This window comes from Carcharhinus amblyrhynchos, unplaced genomic scaffold, assembly GCF_965287045.1.
Source record: "Carcharhinus amblyrhynchos unplaced genomic scaffold, sCarAmb.v2.hapA scaffold_89, whole genome shotgun sequence".
Lineage (NCBI taxonomy): Eukaryota > Metazoa > Chordata > Chondrichthyes > Carcharhiniformes > Carcharhinidae > Carcharhinus > Carcharhinus amblyrhynchos.
Genome location: NW_027649829.1, coordinates 509,617 through 532,351, shown reverse-complemented (window position 1 = coordinate 532,351; position 22,735 = coordinate 509,617). Strand labels below are relative to the sequence as shown.

At 47.3% G+C, this 22,735-nt stretch overlaps 1 long non-coding RNA gene across 1 annotated transcript; it reads left to right on the top strand.

Moving 5' to 3' along the window:
* The first annotated feature begins 4,501 nt into the window (after positions 1 to 4,501).
* Positions 4,502 to 12,543, top strand: LOC145338018 (uncharacterized). Its single transcript, XR_013885439.1, has 4 exons — positions 4,502 to 4,573; positions 10,373 to 10,411; positions 11,133 to 11,229; positions 11,736 to 12,543. It is a non-coding gene; the product is annotated as an uncharacterized LOC145338018 (long non-coding RNA).
* Positions 12,544 to 22,735: the final 10,192 nt, after the last annotated feature.

Below are 22,735 nucleotides of genomic sequence, written 5' to 3'. Positions count from 1 at the left end.
GACAGTGGGGGATTCAGTGATGGTAACACCATTGAATGTTAAGTGGGGATGGTTAGAGTGTCTCTGATTGGTGATGGTCATTGCCTGGCAGTTGTGTGGCACGAATGTTACTGTTAAAAATAATTTCTATCTGAAATCTGCTCCGAGTCCTGGGACAGGGATCATTCGATCTGGGGATCAGTTCTTTCCTGGGACAACTGAGTGACTGTGAGAAAAGTCTCCAGGTTCAGCTCTTTACAATGCATTGCCTCTTTCGCTTCCTTCCTGCCACTGCTTTCTCAGTCTTGACTGCTTTCACTTTGTACTCGGTCTTCGATTTATTCATTTTATTTTAAGTCTTTCGACCTATTATTGCCTTCATGGGAAATTATTTGCTAACTTCTTCACTGTCTTGTTTGATCTTGCTGCTTTCTCATCTCTTTTTGTGGCTGTTGGTTTATTGACTGGGGGTTTATTGTCTGGGGGTTTATTGACTGGGGGTTTATTGTCTGGGGGTTTATTGTCTGGGGGTTTATTGTCTGGGGGTTTATTGACTGGGGGTTTCTTGTCTGGCGGTTTCTCCATTGACATTTTCTTGATTTGCAAAACATGCATCTGATATCTCATCGACAGCCTTCTCCTCCTGTGTAGAGCTGGATTTTGTTATCTAATCAGACCCACTCCTTTAATCGCTCCATCACTGTTTATTTATCTGTAGATTTTAGCCTGCTCGTCAATTGTATTTTCTACTTGACAACTGTCTAAGGAAACATTTTCCTCCTATTCTTCATTCCAAACTCTTTTGTTCTCCAGAAGTCTGGATTTATTTGCCCCATTTCACTCTATATTGGCAATAAAATTCAGACGGATAAACCCAGAGTCTGGCTCCTGTATTAAAGGGGTTCACACAGATAAACCCAGAGTCTGACTCCTATATTAAAGGGGTTCACACAGATAAACCCAGAGTCTGACTCCTGTATTAAAGGGGTTCACACAGATAAACCCAGAGTCTGACTCCTGGATTAAAGGGGTTCACACAGATAAACCCAGAGTCTGACTCCTATATTAAAGGGGTTCACACAGATAAACCCAGAGTCTGACTCCTGGATTAAAGGGGTTCACACAGATAAACCCAGAGTCTGACTCCTGTATTAAAGGGGTTCACACAGATAAACCCAGAGTCTGACTCCTGTATTAAAGGGGTTCAGACGGATAAACCCAGAGTCTGGCTCCTGTATTAAAGGGGTTCACACAGATAAACCCAGAGTCTGGCTCCTGTATTAAAGGGGTTCACACAGATAAACCCAGAGTCTGGCTCCTGTATTAAAGGGGTTCAGACGGATAAACCCAGAGTCTGGCTCCTGTATTAAAGGGGTTCACACAGATAAACCCAGAGTCTGGCTCCTGTATTAAAGGGGTTCAGACGGATAAACCCAGAGTCTGGCTCCTGTATTAAAGGGGTTCACACAGATAAACCCAGAGTCTGGCCCCTGTATTAAAGGGGTTCACACAGATAAGCTCATGTGAAGAAATATCATGTTCTAATTTCAATGTAAACGCCGTTTCTCCAGCACTTTCAGTTTTCCTTTCTTCTAAAGAAGTTGTTTGTATGTCACCTGATTTACCGTAATAATTTTTTTAGGACTTTCCCATTCTCAGTGAGATAGGGGGGAGTGAGGATTAATGTCCCAGCCTCTGTCAGGAAAAACCGGGTTTAAAGCCGCTTTTCCCCTGAAGGGATTGGAGTGAAACAACAATCCGAGTGCCGGCACCCGGGAAACTGTTCAGCCCACACCCGGGGAGAGGGAGGGGAGAGCGGGGATGGTCAGCACCCCCCTCTCTATACAATGTGGAGCAGTTGGAAAGGTAATAAATTTTGGAATGTCAACAAATTCTAACTGAGTGAATGGCCTTTGCACCTTTTCACTTGTTTGCCACTTCCAGGCAGGGGAGCAGTTTATTCAGTGTCTCTGCTTTCTGTCCCTCCTGTTGTCAGTGTGGAGTCTCCGAGCTGATCCCTGTGTGGGAAATGGATGGAAAGGAGCTGCAGGTACTGTCAGTGTCTCAGAGCCGGGGGGAAAGGGGGGGATCTGGGGGAAAACTTTCCTCCATCCTCACCCCCATTCAGCTCCTTATCCGGGGGAATGGATGGAAAGGAGCTGCAGGGACTGTCAGCAGGGTGCAGCAGTGGGGGGGGGAAAAGAGCCCCGGGGGGGGGGGAAAAGGAGAAAAAAAAAGAGCCCCGGGGGGGGTGGGAAAAGGAGAAAAAAAAAGAGCCCCGGGGGGGTGGGAAAAGGAGAAAAAAAAAGAGCCCCGGGGGGGTGGGGAAAAGGAGAAAAAAAAAGAGCCCCGGGGGGTGGGAAAAGGAGAAAAAAAAAGAGCCCCGGGGGGGTGGGAAAAGGAGAAAAAAAAAGAGCCCCGGGGGGGTGGGAAAAGGAGAAAAAAAAAGAGCCCCGGGGGGGGGGGAAGGAGAGAAAAAAGAGCCCCGGTGGGGGGGGGGGGGGGGGGAAGAAAGAGCCCCGGTGGGGGGGGGGGGAGAAAGAGCCCCGGTGGGGGGGGGGGGGGGGGGGAGAAAGAGCCCCGGTGGGGGGGGGGGGGGAGAAAGAGCCCCGGTGGGGGGGGGGGGGAGAAAGAGCCCCGGTGGGGGGGGGGGGGGGGGGGGAGAAAGAGCCCCGGTTGGGGGGGGGGGGGGGGGAGAAAGAGCCCCGGTTGGGGGGGGGGGGGGGGGGAGAAAGAGCCCGGTTGGGGGGGGGGGGGGGGGGGGGAGAAAGAGCCCCGGTTTGGGGGGGGGGGGGGGGGGGGAGAAAGAGCCCCGGTTTGGGGGGGGGGGGGGGGGGGGAGAAAGAGCCCCGGTTGGGGGGGGGGGGGGGGGGAGAAAGAGCCCCGGTTGGGGGGGGGGGGGGGGGAGAAAGAGCCCCGGTTGGGGGGGGGGGAGAAAGAGCCCCGGTTGGGGGGGGGGGGGGGGGGGGAGAAAGAGCCCCGGTTGGGGGGGGGGGGAGAAAGAGCCCCGGTTGGGGGGGGGGGGAGAAAGAGCCCCGGTTGGGGGGGGGGGGAGAAAGAGCCCCGGTTGGGGGGGGGGGGAGAAAGAGCCCCGGTTGGGGGGGGGGGGGAGAAAGAGCCCCGGTTGGGGGGGGGGGGGGGTGGGGGGAGAAAGAGCCCCGGTTGGGGGGGGGGGGGGGGTGGGGGAGAAAGAGCCCCGGTGGGGGGGGGGGGGGGGGGGGAGAAAGAGCCCCGGTTGGGGGGGGGGGGGGGGGGGGGGGAGAAGAGCCCCGGTTGGGGGGGGGGGGGGGGGGAGAAAGAGCCCCGGTTGGGGGGGGGGGGGGGGGGGGGAGAAGAGCCCCGGTTGGGGGGGGGAGAAAGAGCCCGGTTGGGGGGGGGGGGGGGGGGGGGAGAAAGAGCCCCGGTTGGGGGGGGGGGGGGGGGGGGGAGAAAGAGCCCCGGTTGGGGGGGGGGGGGGGGGGGGAGAAAGAGCCCCGGTTGGGGGGGGGGGGGGGGGGGGAGAAAGAGCCCCGGTTGGGGGGGGGGGGGGGGGGGGGGAGAAAGAGCCCGGTTGGGGGGGGGGGGGGGGGGGGAGAAAGAGCCCCGGTTGGGGGGGGGGGGGGGGGGGGGGGGAGAAAGAGCCCCGGTTGGGGGGGGGGGGGGGGGGGGGGGAGAAAGAGCCCCGGTTGGGGGGGGGGGGGGGGGGGGAGAAAGAGCCCCGGTTGGGGGGGGGGGGGGGGGGGGAAAAAGAGCCCCGGTTGGGGGGGGGGGGGGGGGGGGGGAGAAAGAGCCCCGGTTGGGGGGGAGAAAGAGCCCGGTTGGGGGGGGGGGGGGGGGGGGAGAAAGAGCCCGGTTGGGGGGAGAAAGAGCCCCGGTTGGGGGGGGGGGGGGGGGGAGAAAGAGCCCCGGTTGGGGGGGGGGGGGGGGGGGGAGAAAGAGCCCCGGTTGGGGGGGGGGGGGGGGGGAGAAAGAGCCCCGGTTGGGGGGGGGGGGGGGGGGGGGGGGAGAAAGAGCCCCGGTTGGGGGGGGGGGGGGGGGGGGGAGAAAGAGCCCCGGTGGGGGGGGGAGAAAGAGCCCCGGGGGGGTTGGGGGGGGGGGGGAAGGAGAAAAAAAAGGAGCCGGGGGGGGGGAGAAGGAGAAAAAAAGAGCCCTGGGGGGAAAGGAGGTTAAAAAAAGAGCCCCGGGGGTCGGGGGGAGGACAGAAAAAGAGAGCCCGGTGGGGAGGGAAAAAGGGGGAAAGAACTGGGAGGGAGTGGGGGTGGACACTGCCCATGCTGGAGGGACTTGGTCTCCAGTGAGGTGCTCCTGGCCCTTCCTTCCCATTTCACTGTTGAGTTTGTTCCCAGGGACAGGAGTGTCTCATTCGGACACTGGAGTCTGTCACCAACCCCTCTCTGGTCCGGTCCTCTCACTGGTGACAAGCTGCTGTGTCTGTGCTTTTGACCCCATCATCCACAGGAGAGACTGTACCTGGGGAGGCTGATGAAGCAGTGGAAGAGGCAGCAAGAAGAACCTGTTGTAAAGGGGGTCACTATTTTCTTGTTGCAGGGACCCAACTTCCACAAAGTATTCCTGCTGCTGCTGCCGCTGCTGAGTGTTGTTGCTGCTGTTTCAGGTAGGAGCTGTGACTGCTGGAACATTTCAGCACTGATCACAGGGTGGGGGGATCAGGAATAATCTTGCTTTAAGGTGCTGTTGTAGATTTGAATCGTTGTGTTGATTCTGTAAGAGAAAGATCACATGGTCACTGCGTGACATCATCGGGAAATTCCCACACTTTGCCTTAGTCCAGATTGTACACTTAGGCGCCTTGTACACTGAACAGCTCTAAATAAACCTACCTGTTGTTTTCCACAAAACCTACACATAGCAACTCATTCTTTTTATCAACATAAGAACATAAGAAATAGGAGCAGGAGTAGGCCATCTAGCCCTTCGAGCCTGCCCCACCATTCAATAAGATCATGGATGATCTGTCGTGGCTCAGTTCCACTTTCCCGCCCTCTCCCCATAACCCTTAATCCCCTCTCTGATCAAAAACCCATCAACCCGCGTCTTAAAAATATTTAGCGAGGCAGCCTCCACCACTTCAACGGGCAGAGAATTCCAGAGATTCACCACCCTTTGAGTGAAGAAGTTCCTCCTCAACTCCGTTCTAAACCGCCCCCCCCTTTATCTTGAGGCTGTGCCCCCTAGTCCTACTGTCTTTTTTGAGCGGGAAGAGCCTCTCCACCTCTATCCTATCCATCCCATTCATCATCTTATACGTCTCAATGAGATCTCCCTTCATTCTTCTAAACTCTAACGAGTACAAGGCTAGTTTATTCAGCCTCTCCTCATAGCTCAACCCCCTCAACTCCGGTATCAGCCTAGTAAACCTCCTCTGCACTCCCTCCAGCAAACGTAACAAGATTTAAAAAAAAACTGATGACCAATACAGATTTAAAATGTTCAAGGTAAAACATTGAGGCTGCATTTACCGTGGGATTTCAAACTTTGAGGTTTCAGGAAAACTCAGCAGCAGGTCTGGGATCGGGTCCAATGTCCGGTAAGGTACTAAGAGAAAAAGAAAGTTCCCTACCAAGGAAATAATAAAGGATCCAAAACAATCCAAGCATTTCTGGCTGTGGTATTCTTAGAATAATAGATTCCTTACAGAACAGAAGGAGGCTACTTGGCCCATCGAGCCTGCACCAACAGCAATCCCACCCAGGCCCTATCCCCGTAACCCCACATACTTATCCTGCTAATCCCCCTGACACTAATGGTCGATTTAACATGGCCAATCAACCTAACCCGCACATCTTTGGACTGTGGGAGGAAACTGGAGCGACCGGTGGAAACCCACTCAGACATGGAGAATGTGCAAATTCCACACAGACTATGACCTGAATCAGAACTGAACCCAGGTCTCTGGCACTGTGATACAGCAGTACCAACCACTGTGCCACTATTGCTGCCCATTCGACATGCATACAGTTACAACGAAAACCACAGCTAGCCTCAGGTATGAAGTAGAGTCCATGCATTATATTGAAATCAAGGGCTAGTTCTAACTATTAACAGCTCAATTTAAAAATACACCAATTTAGCTTAACATCAAAGGAAGCTCTGTAAGAAAAGTACATTAAAATGTCTCACAGAATATTATGGGTTTGGTGAATCTCTGGATGAAATCTTTTGAGATTGTTTGGTTTGTGGGTAGAGAAATGAGGCTACCCAGCAGAGATTGCTCACTGAACACACTTCAAGCTTAAAAACAGCATAAGAAATTGCCATCTTGATAGAACTTGCAGCAAAGGGTACTTCACAGTTTGGAGCAGGCATGAGAGCCCAGGTGATGAGCGCCACCCAAAGAAAGTCTATCCAGAAGCAGGCGTGTCATCAATGTGCAAAAATGGGCCATTCACAAGCTAGGTACTGGAGCAAAAAATAGTCGATTCAAGAATTGTGGCAAGATGGGTCATGTTGCAAGAGCTTGCTAGAGAAGACATGTTTTCCCTAAAAAGAATGTTCAGAAGAAGAACCAGGATACATTTAAAAAGAAAAATAAACAAATTAATTTTTTTTATTCATTCATGGAATGTGGGCATCCCTGAAGGCATTTTAAGCGTCAACCACATTGTTGTGGCTCTGGAGTTACATGTAGGCCAGTCTAGGAAAGGACTGCAGATTTCCGTCCCTAAAAGACATAGTGAACCAGATGGGTTTTCCCGGCAATCAACAATGGTTTCACGGTCATTAGTAAATTCTTAATTCCAGAAATTTTTTATTAAATTCAAATTTCAACTGCCGTGGTGAGATTCGAACCAGGGTCCCCAGAACATTACCCTGGGTCTCTGGAGTACTAGTCCAGAGACAAGATTACTAGGTCGCTACCTCCCCTGAATAATAATAACATGGTAGCGAAGAATGACAAAAATAATGAAGCCTCACAACATCAGGTTAAAGTCCAACAGGTTTATTTGGAATCACAAGCTTTCAGAGCACCGCTCCTTCATCAGCACTCCAAAAGCTCATGATTCCAAATAAACCTGTTGGACTTTAACCTGGTTTTGAGGCTTCTTATTGTGCTCACCCCAGTCCAACTCTGGCATCTCCACGCCAAAAATAATGAAGGCACAGTTCAGAAGGCTGATGAAGTTGAATGTGTTATCACGTAGGTTCTGGCTACTTCCTAAATTAAGTGGACAGCCTATCAAAATGGAGATCGGTACAGGCACTACCGTAGCAGTAATTCCTGAAAGCACTTACAAACAGAAATTGAGCATCTTCCATTGTAGCCAGCAGATATGTATTGGGATTCTGCCAATGTGTGGAAAAATGGGAGTAGATCCCGCCATTTTTTTTAGTGTGATTTCCAGAATGAATGTGCGCTGCAGAGTGCCCAAGCATAATTCACTCTGGAAATCTGTGGTGGGGCCTATTTCTGCTGGAGAGGCCAGCACCATGGTGATGAGCAGCCCACTGAGCTGTTGATCTAATACATGCACAGTAGCTCGTACTGCCAGCCTCCAGATTATTAGTTAGCCCAAACGTTGGCCAGCCTTGCAACCCTCCCATCACTGGTCTTCCAACCACCTCCCCCCCACCTCCCCCACCAATCCTCTGGCAGAGTGGCAGTGACTTTTCCCCCCCCTTCCTCCTCTTCCCCCCCCTTCCTCCTCTTCCCCCCCCTTCCTCCTCTTCCCCCCCCTTCCTCCTCTTCCCCCCCCTTCCTCCTCTTCCCCCCCCTTCCTCCTCTTCCCCCCCCTTCCTCCTCTTCCCCCCCCTTCCTCCTCTTCCCCCCCCTTCCTCCTCTTCCCCCCCCTTCCTCCTCTTCCCCCCCCTTCCTCCTCTTCCCCCCCCTTCCTCCTCTTCCCCCCCCTTCCTCCTCTTCCCCCCCCTTCCTCCTCTTCCCCCCCCTTCCTCCTCTTCCCCCCCCTTCCTCCTCTTCCCCCCCCTTCCTCCTCTTCCCCCCCCTTCCTCCTCTTCCCCCCCCCTTCCTCCTCTTCCCCCCCCCTTCCTCCTCTTTTTCCCCCCCCTCCCCACTGCGGGCAGTGCCAGCCTGCTTACCTCTGACCTCCCAGGGGTCTCAATAGCCTCTCTTCTCTACAGCATGGTTGGGCCACCTGTTCCCTGTTAGTTGGGATCAGCAGTAAACGCCACTGGGGGGAACCACTCTTGCAAAGGGGGGAGGGGGGAGCGCGGAGAAATGCTAGCATGTCTGGAGAATTCAGTCCCAGGCCAGTTAATCTCCATTTTCATGTGATAATCAGCACCACACTGATTTCTGGCACAGAGCTGTTATGTCAAAAAATGTAATCTCGGAGGTCTGAGTGCCCAGCGAGAAGTTTGCGAAATGGCCCTGGTTGATGTCTCCCGAACAGCACAAGAGAATTGGCCCCATGATCTTGAGAACTTCTACTGAAGAAGTTGCATCTTTGAGAGATTTCATCATCATCGAGGTAGAGTTGGTTGGACAAACCATGGAACTGCCACTCCACGTTGCCCAAAGAAATTTCCAGCTCATTGGTTGATCTTGACTAGAAAAGTTCAAGTTGAATTGGAGTGTCGTAAACAGATTGGTCGATTCAAAAACAGACCTTTGGCCCGACGTGTCCTGGAGGCCAGCGATTTGGGAAGGGTGGGGAAGTGGAGGAGGAAGGGTGGAAATAGGATCTGCCTTCTGATTTTTTAGCCTGATTCACACTGAGGCACTCAGATACAGTGTGGGAGATTCCTTCTGAAAATCCCACTGAGAAGACCTGTGGGATTTATTCCAGTTTTTAAGCAAATTTGGCATTTAGAATTTTTTGGGAGAATCCCACCCGTTATTTTGAAAGTGAACCACTCATGATTGAAAAGATGTGACACATATGCAATCTGATCTAACAAGCCACTTTAAGGAAAGGTCTTTCACATAGTTTGGACAATAACCTTTAATTTCAACTATAGAGTGGGACATGCTGTATAGATAAAACTGGCCCTTGTTGCACTTTGTGATGTCACATTTCATGTAATTATGTTATGTAATGAAATTTCACAAACCTTACCCATAACGTGGATGTTTTTTGGGAAGGAAGTGTAATTGGGGAGAGGCAATTAATGTCTTCAGATTAACCTGTGTGATGTGAATAGTCAGATCTGGACACGAAGTAACATTCAGTGACTGAGACCCAATGGGACTTGGATAGAGTCTTGAGCACTGGGTGTCCAGGGACCAAATAGCTGGGAATTGGGTTTTGGGTATTGGGAGGAGGACGAGTTTGGCCGTATTGTGGACAGGATCAGGTTAATGAGAGGTGAGAATCCATATTCAGACCATCTGGTGCAGCCTCACCCCATAACAGTGTATTTGTCGGTCACTGTCCCCCCCAACCTTTCCACGTCCCTGCCCACCCCCCCCTCCAAGTCTGTGATTTTTTTTCTCCCAAGGGGAGTTGACAAATAATATCCTGATGTGCAGGGTTACACTGGGAGCAAACTGATCTTGTCCATCTCTCTAACAGGTGAGAGGTTTCTTTTCAGAAATTCTGCAGCTGATTTCTGATTTTATTGTGCAACAGTCATGCAGAGGCCTGGATGAATAATTCAGAAAATGAGTTCAAATTACAACTGGTTCACTATTGTCCCTTTAGGGAAGGAAACCTGGGCCAGAATTTTTAGTATCTCTAAGTTGGGAGAGCTGTGTGAATCAACCCTACATCTCAGACTCCTTTAAACCATCCCTGGGTATGTCCTGTCCCACTGAGCACAGACCCACCAGAGGTGGGGACACAGTGATATACAGTCAGGAGGGAGTGGCTCCAGGAATCCTCAACATTGACTCTGAACTACATGAAGTTTCACAATTTCAGGTCAAACATGAGCCTGGAAACCTCCTGCTGATTATCACTGACTGCCCTCCCTCAGGTGAGGGAGAATTCACTGGTTATCACTAAGGGTGTCTCGGTAATAACCCATTGACAGAGCTGGCTGAGCCCTGAGGATAGAACTGGGTGATGGATGGAGTTGACGGTGCCACCAAGCTGCACTCTCTCTTCAGAAACATGCTCCATCTGTCTCCAGATGTTGGGGTGCAGGAGGTGGGGTCTACAGCACTTCTTGGGCAGCCTTTACAAGAGCCAGTGCACTTACTTTGAAAGTGTATCCCAGTAGGCCCAGGATCCTGTGGGGATTCTCCCCAAAGAGGGGGGTGTGGACTGCTGGGAATGATCCTGCTCAGGGGAACTCTGGAAAACTTCCATTCTACCCATCACAGTTAATGCAATCCCGTTGGACTTTTCACTCTGCTGACCCTGTTCTTGATCCTTCCTGATCAGTTTGAGTCAAGTCTCATTCCTCCCTGGATGTTTTTCCCTGAAGCCCGAAAGTCTTTGATCATTTCTGCAGTTTGTCACCCACAATACTAAACACATGATGTTTTCTTTAGAGCGACCTCCTACACCTGGACCAAACACACCTGAACCAGGTAAATCTGTTTCTAAACTACTGCAAGTGTTTTCAGCTCTTACAACTCATTACATGCCGGATAGACAGTGTGTAACATTGGAAGGTTTGAAATGCTGTGATATTTTACAAAAGAATGATTGTGTGAGAGTGAGTGGTGTGAGTCGCTGTTACTTGTAACTGGCCCTTAAACTACCGGGAATTGTTATTTCTGTTTGAGTCTCATGTTCCTCAGATACAGAACTCTGAGGATTCCTGCTTCCCACTAGCATTAGGGTTTCTGGAATTCTGTGTGGAAAGTTTCAGTACAATTTTACTCAAACCCACCTGTTGGGAAACTGATAGGATTGGTTGTAACACTGGGTGAAGTCAGTGGAGAGTGTAAACCAACACCTCCAAAATCCTGTGGCCTTTCCAATCAGCAAATTATTTCAAAATTCGTTCTATTTCAGCCAACCGTTTTGTGTAATTGAAGGGAAGCTGCTGCTGCTCAATGTCCAGTTATCTCTATTGGAAAGCATGTATTGATCACGTTGTGGGGCTGTGTGAGTGTGCAAGGAGTTGTGGGGTGGCCTGGTGTGTGTGAGATTATTGGTAACTAACCTCCCTCATCCCTCCAGGACTAGAATTAACCAGGGATCTGTTTGTACTGGGGATGGTTCTGAAACACTCGGTGCTGAAGGTCTCTGCTGTTAGTTTTGTGAGTGTGTTCCAGTCTGTTAATGGTTTCATTCTGTCTCTAGGTCCTGGACTTTCTGTTGGCGAAATCATTGGAATTCTTTTTTTTATTTGTTTTCTTGGTGTAATCGTGGCTGTCTTAATGCGAACTGTGTTAAGTTGGTGAGTTTTATTGGTCACGTTGTTAATTCTGGTTTTGGAAGTATGTCCCAGTAGGCCAAGTATTCTGAGGGGATTCTCTCCACAGGGGGATGTAGCCTGCTGAGAATGATCCTAGTAAGAAGTTTCACAACACCAGGTTAAAGTCCAACAGGATTATTTGGTAGCATAAGCTTTGTGTCGCTTCTTCTTCAGATGAATCCTGAATAGTGTATATCATCTCAGGATAAGGGACAAATCATTTTGGACTGAAATAAGAGATTTATTCATGCAGAAATTTGTGAATTTCTGGAATTCTCTACGCTAAATAGTTGTGGACACTCTTTTTGTTGCATTTATTTAGGCTGAGAGGTTTTCCAACCAAAGGGAATGGGAGGGGATATAGAAAGTGGGTGGAAAGTGGAGCTTGGCTGGAGGATGTGGGATCATGTTGAATAGCACAGGGCTGAAGTGCTCAATAACCTATTGTTTTAATGTAACCTTCAATCTGCAATTTTCCTTTCTCCCAGGTATTTTGCTCGCAATAACAACCTCAGCAATCAAAATGGTGACCCTTTGAGAGAGATGACCTGTTCAGGTGAAGCACAGAGCTTTCTGACAACAGCACCTCAGCATCAAAATGGAGCAGCTAGAGAACGGTATTGTCCAGCACTGCACTGAGCTTGGATCAGTTCAGTATTGCAGTTATCAAGTGATTCCTAATGGAAAGTTTGAGCTCGGGATTGGGATGAGCAATCATATTCCGCTCTGCTGCTCAGAAGAATGTGCGCAGAATTTCAGGAAAGATCAGCTTCCAGTCAAAGAGTTGTTATTTAGGAGTCTCATGCATAAATTCTTCCAACATATTTGCCATTTCTACAATATGCATTGACTGAAAACAAAGAAACAACATTTGGTAACTTTTCAGTTGTTGGATGAACTTTAACAGGAAGATGATTGGCCATTCAGCCCCTCATGCCTCCAAGTCCATTGAATCAAATGATAATTGATCTTCATCTCTGCTTCATGGGTTCCAACCTGGCCAATCACCGCTTCATCAGTAAAGTGATGAAGAAGTTGTTGACAATGCTATCAAGCAGGGCGTGCCCAGCAATAACCTGCTCAGTGGTGACCAGCTTGAGTTTTGCCAGGGTCACTCAGCTCCTGACTTCATTCCAGCCTCGGTTCAAACCTATTTGAAAGAGCTGAATTCCAGAGGTGTGATGAGAGTGTAAGCCCTTGATATCAAAGCTGCATTCAACTAAGTGTGGCATGAAGGAGCCCTTGCAAAAGTATCACTAAGTATCAAGAGGCAAACTCACCGTTGGTTGGACTCAAAGATGGTTTCGGTTGTTGGGGGGATGGGGGGGTCAGCCATCTTTAGCTTCAAGATATCTCTGCAGGAGATCCTCAGGGGTAGTGTCTTCAGCTATTTCATCAATAACCATCCCTCTGTCATAAGGTCAGAAGTGGGGATGTGCAATCAATGTTCAGCACCATTTGCAACTCCTAGATACTGATGCAGTCCATGTTCAAAAGCAACAAGACCTGGACAGTAGCCAAACTTGGGCTGACAAGTGGCAAGTAACTTTTGTGCTTCACAAATGCCAGGCAATGACCATCTCCACTAAATGTCACACTAACCCTGCCCCTTAGCATTCAATGGTGTTACCCATCACTGAATCCTCCACTGTCAACATCCTTGGGATTACCATTGATCAGAAATGCAATTGGACTCATCACATAAACATTGTGGCCACAAGGTTAGAGGCTTGGAATACTGTGGCAAGTAACTCATCACCTGACTCCCCAAAGCCTGTCCACCATCTACAAGTCAGGAGTGTGATGGAATACTCCCCACTTGCCCTGATGGGTGCAGCTCCAACAACACTCAAAGCTCAATACCATCCAGGACAAAGCAGCCCATATGTTCAGCACCACATCCAGTCCCTCCATCACTGCCACTCAGTATCATGAATTATTTATAAGATGCACTGCAGAAATTCACCAAAGTTCCTTAGACTGCACTTCCCAAATCTACTACAACTCCCATCTAGAAGGACAAGTGCAGCAGATACATGGGAACATCACCACCTGCAAGTTTCCCTCCAAACCACTCACTGTCCTGACTTGGAAATGTATTGCCATTCATTCGCAGCTGCTGGGTCAAAATCCTGGAATTCTCTCCCTAATGGCATTGTTAGGGAGGAAATTCCCCAGGTGTCATAAAATCTATCCATTGCAGTCTTGAATATACTCAGTCATGGAGCATCCACAGCTCTCTGGGGTAGAGAATTCCAGAGATTTGCAATCCTCTGTGTTGTAGTGGAGAATTTCTTGTTTTCCGAGCTGTGATAGTAAAACTAAACAAAGTTTGTTTTGCAAAAACAACTAGCTTTTATTATCACAAAACTGCATGCAGTATTTGGCAGAGTCTTGGAAACAGAGAGCAGTCCCTACAAACTGCCGATTCTATACCAAGACTGCACCGCTACAAGAATCAGTTCCATAGTTATACCTTTGTCTTATCAGTGTATATGTTCAATTAGTAATACAAGCAGTAATACATCATCAATTGTATTAGGATCCGGTGACCTCTGAGACCTCTTTGTCTCATCAATAATATCATTATCTTGTCCTTTTGGTAGAACAGAAGGCGGCCGATGACTTTGTCATTTCTAACCTTATCTCGCCTCACTCATCCAGCCCTAAGTTACGTGGAATCATCATTGACTTGACCTTCTCTGATGTTCGTCATGTCTTAAATTATTCAGAGTCAGTTTTACAGGGGTCTGGCAATTTGGAATAGCTTGGTCAGCTCTTTTATTTTGTACCAATTACTTTACCATTTTTCCCCATCATGCCACTTCTTCATTCATACACTATTACATTCCCTGAGGGGAGTTCTCATTGAGACGTATAAGGTGATGAATGGGATGGATAGAATAGAGGTGGAGAGACTCTTCCCGCTCAAAAAAGACAGTAGGACTAGGGGGCACAGCCTCAAGATAAAGGGGGGGCGGTTTAGAATGGAGTTGAGGAGGAACTACTTCACTCAAAGGGTGGTGAATCTCTGAAATTCTCTGCCCGTTGAAGTGGTGGAGGCTGCCTCGCTAAATATTTTTAAGACGCGGGTTGATGGGTTTTTGATAAGAGAGGGGATTAAGGGTTGTGGGGAGAGGGCGGGAAGGTGGAACTGAGCCGCGACAGATCAGCCATGATCTTATTGAATGGCGGGGCAGGCTCGAAGGGCTAGATGGCCTACTCCTGCTCCTTATGACTCGATTAATAATGCATCTATACAAGCAAACAAACAATCCTATCCCAAGTAACAGTAATAGTAGCAAAATAAAAGCCTTAATCCAATCAATTAATCCAGGACCCAACCATCCTAACCAACCTGGTGGGTTGTTATCAAGAAATTCCTGGCCAACCTCCTGAAGCTGATCTGCCTGTCTCTTGATGTAGCCAGCCAGGTTGGTGATATTTTCAGAGGTATCTGGGATATAAGTGCAGCACTCCTGAAATACAATTGCACACCTCCCTCCCTGCAAGGCTAATAGATAGTCCAAAGCCATTCGGTTTTGTAACGCCATGGTCCGGACAGCCACCAGCTCAGCTGAGACCTCGGCCAGTGCCTGTCCAGTTGTCCTGGCTTCTGCCGCTGTTATGTTTGCCAGTTTTTCCTGTAAAATTATCAGCCAATGTCATCCAGGGCGTTGGGGATGTTATGTGCCCATGAGCTATTGGAGGTTATATTCCATACTTTGGACCAATCGAGAATAAACATACACTTGGTAGATAGGTTTGCTACTGGTCCTTGCCACTTAGCCGTAAGGTTGCATCTACTTTGCCCCATCAACTTTCCTTTCCCTGATTTACTAAAACATAGGGAACCTTGCACATCACGTGAGGGGATGATAAGTGAGGGTGGAGAAAAGGCATGATTATATGCAGGCTGGTACCAGGTTGAAAACCTACTCATTTTGTAGCCAGCCGATTCCCACTTTATCATATCTCTGCCAATTCCTGTTTGGTTTTGACGTAAAATCCACTCCGCGGTTTCGGCTAAGTGGAATGGGAGGGATTGGAGAGGTATTCCTTCTTTTGAGTGGATGGGGATGTGGGTGCAAACCCAACAATTACTAACATTCTTTCTTTCAGCATAAATACATGACATATGTAAATAAGTATTAGCATGCAGTCTTTGGGTAACTCGTTTTTTTACTACCACATGTCCATTAAGTCCAAATAGTCCACAAAATCCGAAAAATATGATGAAAATCTTCATCCTGTGTTCGCATCTGTGTTTGAGACAATTTTCTTACAATCGGAAAGATGAACCCGACTTGAATGTCCTTCAAGCTTGATGGAAGTTGATGTGGTCAGTAGTAGTTGAAAAAGTCTGCTCCAGCATTGTCCTAGTTTCTTTCTATCCCAGCTCTTAACCAATATGTAATCTCCGGGTTCGATCATGGGGTATTGAGAGGTGGCTGTCCCTGCTGTTTCTAGGAGATGTGCTTGTTTCATCTGTGACTGGAGAAACTTCAGAGAGGGTTAATTGCTTCAAGTAATTCTGCATCTGTTTCCCCCATCACATGGAGGTCTACTGCCTCTAGGGGTTTTTCATGGGCATCCCAGGGTGTCCTCATTGTCGACCGTAGACTATCTCTGCAGCTGACAGTCCGGTCCGTGAATGGGGAGTCACTCACGTGAAACAGTGCCAAGGGCAATACCTTCAGCCAATTTAATCCAGTTTCTTCAGTCAATTTAGATAATTTCTCTTTCAAAGTCCCATTATCCCATTACCCCTTTCCACAATTCCTGCTGCCTGCGGGTGATACGCACAGTGCAGTTGTTCTTTAATTAAGAGTGCATCGCACAATTCAGTATTGATCCGGCCACAAAATGTGGTCCGTTATATGAGCTCACCATTTTGGATACCCCAAAATGGGGAATAACTCCTGTCAACCACAATTTCACCACCGTATGTGCAGTACCATTCCTGGTGGGGAAGGCTTCAATCCATTTACTAAACACATCGATTACTACTGGGCAATATTTATACCACTGTGCTTTCAGTAATTCAATAAAATCAAGCTGTATACAGGCAAAAGGACCATCTGGCAAGGAAGTGTTTCGAAGAGGGCATTTAATACCTTTACCCTATTATTTTTCATGCAAATGAGGCATTGATTCAGCCGTATTTGCGCTGCTGTATTCAATTCTGGGTGCCACCAAGTTTTTAGAAGTAGCTGTCCCATTCCATCCTTGCCAAGATGGGTACAAGAATGCAAATAGTCTAAGTACCGGTATTAAAGAATCCAGAATACAAACTTGACCAACTGGAGTAAACACAGTAAAAAGTCTGATAACACCAGGTTTTAGTCCAACCTATTTATTTGATAATATACTCACAAGCTTTTGGGGTTAGTCCCTTCGTCAGGTGAATGGAGAGTTCTGGCCTCAGACAGAGCATATAAAGCACAGACAGTTTAGAGATTACTGATTAGAATGCGAATCCTTACACCTAACCTGCTGTTCAAGACCTGAAGTGGCTGATAATGTGAGTGGAAGGAGCACTGATCACAGGTTACAGAGATGTGTATTGTCTCCAGACAGTACAGTAAGTGAGGTTTTGCAAACCCAGGCAAGTCACGGGGGTTACAGATAGTGCGACATGAACCCAAGATCCCTGTTGAGACCGTCCTCATGTGCGCGGAACTTGGCTATCAGTCTCTGTTCAGCGACTCTGCGCTGTCGTGTGTCGTGAAGGCCGCCTTGGAGAATGCTTACCCGAAGGTCAGAGGCTGAATGCCCATGACCACTGAAGTGTTCGCCAACAGGAAGGGAACAGTCTTGCCTGGTGACTGTCGAGCGATGTTCATTCATCCGTTGTCGTAGCGTCTGCATGGTCTCCCCAATGTACCATGCTTCGGGACATCCTTTCTTGCAACGTATCAGGTAGACAATGTTGGCCGAGTTGCAAGAGTATTTACCGTGTACCTGGTGGATGGTATTCTCACGTGTGATGATGGTATCCATGTCGATGATCCGGCATGTCTTGCAGAGGTTGCTGTGGCAGGGTTATGTGGTATTGTGGTCACTGTTCTCCTGAAGGCTGGGTAGTTTGCTGCGAACAATGGTCTGTTTGAGGTTGTGTGGTTGTCTGAAAGCAAGAAGTGGGGGTGTGGGGATAGCCCTGGCGAGATGTTCGTCTTCATCAATGATATGTTGAAGACTCCGGAGAAGATGTCGTAGCTTCTCCGCTCCGAGGAAGTACTGGACGACGAAGGGTACTCTGTCCACTGTGTCCTGTGTTTGCCTTCTGAGGAGATCGGTGCGGTTTTTCGCTGTGGCGCATCGGAACTGTCGATCTATGAGTCGAGCACCATATCCTGTACTTATGAGGGCATCTTTCAGGGTCTGGAGGTTTCTGTCACGATCCTCCTCATCTGAGCAAATCCTGTGTATACGGAGGGCTTGTCCATAGGGAATGGCTTCTTTAACATGTTTCGGGTGGAAACTGGAGAAGTGGAGCATTGTGAGATTGTCTGTGGGCTTGCGGTACAGTGAGGTGCTGAGGTGACCGTCCTTAATGGAGATGCGTGTGTCCAAGAATGCAACTGATTCTGGGGAATAGTCCATGGTGAGTCTGATGGTGGGGTGGAATTTGTTGATATCATCATATAGTTGTTTCAGTGACTGTTCACCATGAGGCCAAAGGAAGAAAATGTCATCGATGTATCTAGTGTACAGCGTCTTCAACCGATGCAATAGGTTGGACTAAAACCTGGTGTTGTCAGACTTTTTACTGTGTTTACGCCAGTCCAACGCCGGCATACCCACATCACAACTGGAGTAAGCCAGAGGTCCATGCCAAGGAGTACAAATACCCCATTGACTTCCAGTGTGCGCTCAGAATCAGAGGCATCCCTCTGTAAATGTTGAACCTCAGTTATCTCTAATGCAGGTACCCAATTTAGAGCCTGATTGTTCCCGCTGGGGGTAATCACGGGCCGTTTCGGCTGCCGCCTTGGCAGCTGAATCAGCATGGGCATTCTGTAATTGCACAGGAGTGTCCCCCTTTGTATGTGCAACGCTTTTAGTAACAGCCAATTGACAAGGAAGCTAAACAGCGTCAAGGAGATTTTTAACCCAAAGAAAGGGAGGGTCTAGGGTCAACTCCTCCCTCCGTATTGCCTGAATAGAGAAACAGCAGCATGCCAGGGCAACTGGGAGGATCCTCCTTTTTAACCTGATGGGCTAGTCCAACCTACCTATCAGCCAATGGCTTCATGCCCTTCACCTGTCTTTTCATCTCATCATGTTTCCTTTCCCAAAGCTCACATTCCAATTTCAAAGTTTCCCAATCCTTCGACTTCCCATCTACACATACCTCAATCCCTCTTCTCCATGCATTATCCCTCCAATTCATTAATAACGTTTGTTTGTGGTGCCTAGTCGACTCTTTCCACAAAGTTACCTATTCTCTTAACTTCTCAATTAACTCGCATAATTTCTACTTCAAGACAAAGGAAAGAGCGTGTGGTTCCCCCCAAGGTCTACATCATTTCTTAAACTTCAATTTACTTTCCAATTTTTATTTAAACTCTGTATCAAACCCACTGTTGTAAAATCACAATTAGGGGAAGAACATTAAAGCAAATATTAAGGAAATATCCACGCAAGCAATTTATTAAACACACACATGGAAGCTTCCAACATGCATTCAGGTATGAAGTCGTCTTCATTCGTCTTTCTTCCAAACTGTAATTAAACTCAAAACAGAAGTAAATTCAAAAAATCTTATACTTTAATAGTTTTAACAATTTCTCAGCCCCTTTGAAGTTAAACTGAAATGTACAGCATTGCATTTATTCCCCACCATAAATATTTCACAAAAGACAAACGACCAGACCACACAAACACAGTGAAACATAAAAGCTAAGATCACAACAGGGTGTGCTTTGTGATCAGCTCAACTCCAAGTTTGTGTTTGATTTACTAATTGGACACATTTTAAATACACACCTATTCTACTTTATGTAACTCCCTTTTCTGTTAGTTTGTTTTGACTTTATGTCCTAAAATTACTGCAAGTCTTATAACACTAAGATCCATCCTGACTAGGACAGAATGGGTTAATTTTCTGCTTGTTGCAGCAGAAGGGCAGGGGGAGTAAGTTCACTCAAATGGACTCTTCAAACACTTAGGAATAATTCTTTCATTGTCAGTTCTATCTAGAACACATTTTTAAATTTAACAAAAGCCTGATCCAGAAAATCCAAAATAAGATTTATTTTTTATCACCTTTCAATATCCCTACTAAATTAAGACCCTCACACGTTCTTACAATTCTGGCAGAGTAAAACAAAACATTTTACAAGGGCACACAACTGGATCTTATCACTTGGAGCAGGGATGCACAAAGAAATACTGAAAGCATTCTAATGTGCAGCAATGTACATGATTAATTATTTCTATGCCTTCATTATTATGCCTTTGTAACCAACACAGGCAAGTACAAAATCAAATCTACTGTGTGCCTAAATGGTTAACTCTCTTTATAACTTTTCAGATGTAATGTAATGCCACCTTTCCTAAGTGGCAGAACTCAAATCTCTGTCCGATCCCTACGTAATTTATTAAACTTGAAGCAATTCACTTTGATTGGCCTATTAAACCACATGAGACTCTCGATTGCACAATTACGCCCTCTCTCTCTCTCTGCGTACCAAACAGGGTCAGCCTGCTTGATTCTTTTTAACCCTTTAGTGATGGGAGCTCACTGAGCTCTAATAAATCTGACCATGTTTGATTCGAGTGCCTCCTGTTGTGACAAATTCCCCTTCTCCCCCAAATAGTCATATAGTCATGTCCCAGATATAACACCTGTGTCTTGTCTAAAGTCTGTCCCATAACGTCAGTATACCGTGCCCCTGGCAAAAATGGCAATAAAAATTCCTGGTACTGAAATCAAATTGCAGGGTCCCTGACCCAAAGTAGTACCAGAATCAAATCACAGGGTCCCTCACCCTAACTAAGCCTGTACAACCCTGATCCAGGTCCACACAAGATCAAGGGGTCCCTGGCCCAAACCGCTATGCAGAGTATAATTTAGGTTCGAACACCATCACCTGTCAGTGTCCTCCATAAGGGATGAGGGGTCGCAGCACCGATCCGAGAGAAAGAGAGAGACCAGGGCAAATCTTACCTTGTGCCGGCGTCCATCTCTTCCCTCCGGGTCGTGGCTCAATTGCTGCTTCAGTCCCTCACAGAATTCACCCAGGATATTGGTTTCTGCTCGCAGCGCCAAATGTTGTAGTGGAGAATTTCTTGTTTTCCGAGCTGTGATAGTAAAACTAAACAAAGTTTGCTTTGCAAAAACAACTAGCTTTTATTATCACAAAACTGCATGCAGTATTTGGCAGAGTCTTGGAAACAGAGAGCAGTCCCTACAAACTGCCGATTCTATACCAAGACTGCACTGCTACAAGAATCAGTTCCATAGTTATACCTTTTTCTTATCAGTGTATATGTTCAATTAGTAATACAAGCAGTAATACATCATCAATTGTATTAGGATCCGGTGACCTCTGAGACCTCTGTGTCATCAGTAATATCATTATCTTGTCCTTTTGATAGAACAGAAGGCGGCCGATGACTTTGTCATTTCTAACCTTATCTCGCCTCACTCATCCAGCCCTAAGTTATGTGGAGTCATCGTTGACTTGACTTTCTCTGATGTTCGTCATGTCTTAGGTTATTCAGAGTCAGTTTTACAGGGGTCTGGCAATTTGGAATAGCTTGGTCAGCTCTCCTTTTATTTTGTACCAATTACTTGAGCATTTTTCCCATCATGCCACTGCTTCATTTGTACACTATCACACTCTGAATGAAGAAATTTCTCCCCATCTTGGTCCATACAGGCTGCCCCCTTATCCTGAGGTTGGGACCCTATTCCATTTCAAAATCTCAGAATTTTAGATATTTCAGAGAGATCATTCTATCCAATCTAGCCTCATAGGACAACCCTCGCATCACAGAAATTAAACTAGTGAACCTATATTATCCTTGTATATAAAGAATGTAAAATACTTTGACATATCAGTGCAGAAGGAAGCCATTCAGTCCTGTGGGGAAAGAAAATATTCGAGCAGGTTAGGGAAGATTTTAAACTATTAGGTATTGAAGACATTGAATTACCAGCATTGTGTTAAATAACTAAATCAGACTTGTAAGCTAACAAGAAAATAGTTTACACACATGAATGCAATAAGTGATTATGATTCAAACAAGTATTTTGATATTTTAAATTCATGAACATTTTTTGTTTTGAAGTGATTGTGCATTTTTGCCAAGAGCAAGTTGCTGCAAGGCCTGATAGTATGGGTCATTTCTGACAGAACCACATTCTCAGGAAACAATAAAACCTCACCATGAGCAAGTTCTTATCAATGGGAATTGCTAGCAGCAAGGTTCTCAGGGCTGCTTATGAATAAAGTTGTTGATTCAATGGTGAATTGGGAAGTATGAAGGATATCTCAGTATAGTTGAAGAATTACCTTTGGATAAAAATGTTCTGCCAATTCCTGTACTGAAGTAAATTCACATTATTGTCGGACTATCATCCACACTGGAACTTTTGGACCAAGTACAGGGATTCCATCACTGGCAATGAGCAGAATGCAGAGATGTGCATCGTTGTTGTCAGCACATATATATGCTGTCAAGTATTGTCAATCCAACCTTCATGGTGATGTAGATATGCTTTCCTGGCTATCCTTGCAAACTAGTTTGTCAACAAGTAGTTCAAGCAGAAACATCCTCTACTTTGAATAGATAGATAATACTCCTATCATTTCAGGACATGTGAGGAAGTACACCCTGAGTGCTTCGAGGTAAAGCCTCAGGAGTAACCTCGTTACTCCTTGAGTGGAAATTGTATTCCATTCAAAGACTTGAGTTATCTGTTTGTGTAGGTTGTCTCTTTTGGGGGCTGAGAGTAATTACTCAGACCCCATTGAGAGTGTGTTGAAACAATTACACAAGAGCCATTGTGGAATTGAGAATGAAGGAGATAGCGAGGAGCTATTTCTGGTTGCCTGCATTAGATGCAGAAATAGATAAATTGGGAACATGCTTCTTGCGTGAAGGTGCAACTATTAGCACTATTGCATCCTCGGAAATGGCCAGAATCGTAGAGTCCCTACAGTGCAGAAGGAGCACATTTAGCCCACCGAGCCTGCACCCACAGTAATGTCACCTAGGTCCTATCCCCGTAACCCCACGCAATTACCCTGCTAATTCCCCTGACGTGAAGGGGCAATTTAGCATGGCCAATCCAGCTGCACATCTTTGGGCTGTGGGAGGAAACCAGAGCACCCAGAGGAAACCTACACAGACACTGTGCCACAGTGCTGCCCCAAAGTGGGTTGGCAAAGGGTACAAGTTGATTATGCAGGACCACCTGAAGGATGATGTTTCTAATTATAATGAATACTCATTTAAAATGGCCAGAAGTTGC